Source organism: Miniopterus natalensis, chromosome 2, assembly GCF_054644295.1.
Source record: "Miniopterus natalensis isolate mMinNat1 chromosome 2, mMinNat1.hap1, whole genome shotgun sequence".
Taxonomy (NCBI): Eukaryota; Metazoa; Chordata; class Mammalia; order Chiroptera; family Miniopteridae; genus Miniopterus; species Miniopterus natalensis.
The window spans coordinates 67,310,589-67,315,148 of record NC_142082.1 but is presented as its reverse complement, the minus strand read 5'-3'; the positions used below and the strand labels follow the sequence as shown (position 1 = coordinate 67,315,148).

The following is a 4,560-nucleotide window of genomic DNA, read 5'->3' as shown; positions in this document are numbered from 1 at the left end:
TTGGTGACCTTGTACCAGAATCTAAGCAGAATCTGAAACAGATTACTCTCAAATTTTATCAGGCTAGTTTCTGGTAAATGGTGTAATGCATGGCAAAGTCAATAATTCTCAAAGTCATAAGCCAACTATGTTAATCTCTTGGCCATAAAATAGAACATTTGGTCTAAAACAAGTTGTAAGGGATAACATGTATGAAAAAAGTATGCCTGTATGTCTTCAGATGATTGTGTTGGCTGAAGCACTTTGGATAAGAAAATTTTATATATGGCATATGTAATAAATTCCTTCAGATGGAAAGAGTCAAGTATAATTACCTTGCTACAAGGTACCTTGGTAGTATTTTCAAGCAATGGTGAAGAAGGCTTACTGTTGATATGTAAGTCTAGAAAATTGCACACATCACCCATGTAATCAGGCAAATGCACAGTCTTCAACCCTGTTACCATAGATTCTCTACTTATGGAACTACACAAGCAAGGGGTTGCCTAGAGATAGACTGAATGATATATTCATAACCATTTAATTATTGACAGACATTCTTCAATGAATCATCTCCAGTGTAAATTAACATGAAACATAAATATTCTAAGTCTTTGGGTCTATAGGTCTATCTACATGCTTCATCCTCAGAACTCTTTGTCACTAAACTTCCATTTTTTTTACTGTCAGGACCCAGAAAACTATTGTCCAGGCACTTGTCACTTCCAAGGAATTATTGAATATCTCACACTTGAGGCAAATTCTTTCCATATGGAGTAGATAACCATGTGTATTGCTTATAGTTCTGTTCACTGAGAGGGCTACTCTTTATCACTTGGGAGAAGTGACACATCTATATTTCATTTCTAATTAATTTTTCATGAGACTGATATTTTCTCCTTGATGAAATAAGTTATAACTCAATGAGAATTCTTCTTAAAGTTTCTGAGGCTCTAGCAACAGTTAAACAATTTTTTTCCCCTCTACACTGCTTAGTATCACCATTCTCAACATCTTACCTTTGTTCTCTCAGCTGTAAGTGCGGTAGCTAGTTTTACACTGTCTAGATCTGTATAATCTCAGTGTTTTCATTTTGCCTTTTCAATCTTCAAATATTTGTTTAAAATTTCTTTGTATAAATTTTTCTCTGTCAGAACTACTGGCCTGATTTATCTTCTGACAGGGGCTTGTCCAACAATCTAATTTTTGGAGTAAGCTCAGAAAATAGGCACTCAATATAGAATTTTGGAATGGGTTTAAACAACTTGCCAATGGGAAATGGGAAGCTAGCAATCCTCAGCATACTGGAGCATCACTGTTAATCAAATTATCACCTGTGGTTGACTATGATTAAGTGCTTAAAAAGCAAATGCCTTGGAGGACCCAGTCCCTGCTCACTCAACAGTAACAGAAATAGTGATATTACAAGGATTATGACATGGGATGGTTTCTTTTGAGTGTCATTGAGCACTAACATAAAAATGACAAGCTCAGGTTTTAAATTTCTTGGCTCAAATTGGGATATGAAACTAAAATCCTTCTGGGTGGCCTTAAAAGCATCTCTCATTTACTACAAGTCCAGGTTAAGTGTGATGAATATTAAACACAAATTATCATTATACTGTTTGTAGAATTACAATGTTGGTTGAGGTACCAACCTTGTGAAATTTAGGATTATATTTTGTTAAAAAAAGTGAGACTCTGAGATTTGCAATGAGGAAAATTCTGTGAACTCAAGTGAAGATGAGAATAGAACATGTACTTTCTCATTTGGTAATACTGAAACCTAAATCTGCTCATAGGTCGGGAGGCAATGAATGCGGTTGAAGGGGATGATATGTCTTGAAGAGATCAATTCTTATTTTGAAAGAAACTTACTCTATGCCAATCATCACAGTTTTTCTCTGGAAAAGTTGAAAAAAAGATGAACTGCTATCTCTACCACCTGTCTTCACTTCATTCAAATTGCTGGGATTTTATTACTTAAATAGACAGCAAAGAAGCAAATCAAAGCCATATGATAAAGGAACCTTGAAAATTGTCTGGTAGTGTAATCATAAGAACTAGAAAGGAGTAATTTTAGTAGAGATCCAATAACACTATGAACATGTTCTATATAATGTGGACCACAGAGGCAGGAAAAAAAGGAGGGGAAAGTGCAACTATTCTGGATCTGTATTAAGAATTATATGAATTCTCAAAACTTTCTATGAATCAGTCTCTTATAATTAATAAATCAGAAAACTTGAATTGATATTAAGCACATTAAAAGTTGACAAGATTCTCATGACAGGTATTTGTTGTTTAGGAAGGAAGTGAGAAAAATAAACTCAGTTTTCTACAGACTATGGAGCTTTTGCTGCAAACCAAAAAATGAACTTTTACTGAGCATAACTTTTAAAAATAAGCTAGTTCTATCAGACATAACTATAATAATCATTTGACTCTTTGAAGGTTTCAATAGAACCCCAAGTTTCAATCTTCGTAATTCTATTTCAGGAAGAGGGGTTAGATTTGACAAGCATTTTCAAGCAAGTGTCAGGGTAGACAAAAAAGACAACAATCCAAATGTAAGGTTATAATCAAGCCTTTATTTGCTCACTGTGACAGTAAAATCAAAAGGCAAAAAGAGGCTTTGGCTCCTCAGTGTTTCATATTTTCTTCATGGAATTGTACCATGTGGGGGTCAGGTGGATTAAGTAGAGATGGGGGTAATTATCTCAATGTCAAAAAACCCTGAAGAAGGTACTTCTATTGCTTTATAGAGCCTTTGGCTTAGGGGAAATAAAGGGGGCAGGAGCTAGGATAGAAAGGTACTGAGTCAATGTGGAAAATAATGTTTCAGCTGAGACCTTCATAAGGAGGGCCCAAGTAATGATGCCAGGGAGAAGAATGCAAATACGTGTATGAGAATGGCTCATCTGAAATTAGAAAACTGCAATGTGTTGGCTGCACAGCAAGTCTAGTGTGGGGAAGATAGTATCTTACTATGAAGCCTCCCAAGCAAAGTCTCCCATGAAATACCACACATAAGAGTCTGACATTCAGATTCTTTAGGTCTGAGTGGTCTGCTTCCCCTTTGTTTTCTACAGTAAATCCTCAATTATCTTGGTCATATGGAACAGTATTAATTATGTCCCATTTTTGGTTGAAATATTTTCCAATACATACTTGTGGAGAAATTTGCTTTCAGAATATACAGGATCCCATTATCAAATTCATGACCATGGCACTCATTCTCGGGGGTATAGTAGGATCCTGAATATACAAAACAATTCAGGAAAAAACAAAAATTATTCTTTCATGTACAGTAAAGCCACAGTAAGTACTGACTTGAGCAGAGGCCATGCTTATCTTCTCTGTATCATGCCAATTTTAGTATATGCACTGCTGAAGGGAGCACCGGTGAAGTGTTTAAAAGCTGCCACGAGATAGTGAGACTACAGTGCTGTAGCCAATAGGAGAGCATGATCAAGGGGAGATCTGTCCCAGCACAACTATACCAAATTATATTTTCAGGATGAATTTCTTACTTCTGCCATCTTTTGATATAATTTTTTTCTGCTTTCTATGGGGGAAAAAAAAGAAGAAAGTATTCACTTGCAATAATTGTGGTTGGGAATAATTGTGGTTGGAAATGTTATTTGAATACCTATTGCCAATAGAATGAAGTTATTCCTCTAGAATTTAGGTTCAATAATAAAAATATAAGTAAATGAAGAAACACCAACTACTATTTTTAAAGGAGGAGGAGGCTCCAATTGGTGGGGTTAAATATAACAATTTTAATATAACATAATTCCTTCCTAAAAGCAAAGTGGTATTCCTCAAAGTGGATTTCAAATTCCAATTGTTTTTCAACCACCTGAACTGCTGTGTTTGAATGAATGACTTTTGCAGAATCAAAAACCTGTGCTGAGAGAAATACTTCACAATGCCTAAATAAAAAGATGTTGAAAATATACTTATCCATGAAAGCAATAAGAATCCTGAAAAAAATTATATAATTCAACTTTTTCAGAACTCTAAAAATTAATTGAAAAGTGCCAACTTTACAGAATTAGTTCAGATCTCCAGAGACCTGTGGGGCACTATCAAGCACACCAACATCATATATATATACATATACATGTATATATACATATATATATGAAATACCAGGAGAACTGAGAAAGTCCCACAAATATGTGAAGAAATAACAGCCAAAACTCACCAAAACTGATTGAAAGCTTAATTAACCCTGATCACGATAAAAATCAAAGAAATTTATGCCTAGATGTATCATAATCAAACTGTCAAAAGCCAGAGAGAACTAGAGAACCTAGAAAGGACCAAGAGAAAATTCAGACATCATATACAAGTGATCTTCAGTAAGATAAACAGCTAAGTTCTCATAAAAAAACACAAAGGCCGTGGGTGAGTGGAATGACACATTCAAAGTGCTGTAAGGAATGATGATTAAATGAGAATTCTATAACCAGGAACATGGGCCTTCAAAAAATGAAAAAGAATTAATACTGTTCACAGTAAACAATAACTCTGGTGCCACTAACTTACCTGTTCTATAAGTAAGACTAAAAG

The 4,560-nt window shown here is 34.8% G+C and overlaps 1 pseudogene; it reads right to left on the bottom strand.

Moving 5' to 3' along the window:
* Positions 1-3,311: 3,311 nt before the first annotated feature.
* LOC148093694 (U6 spliceosomal RNA) lies at positions 3,312-3,382 on the bottom strand (annotated as a pseudogene).
* Positions 3,383-4,560: the final 1,178 nt, after the last annotated feature.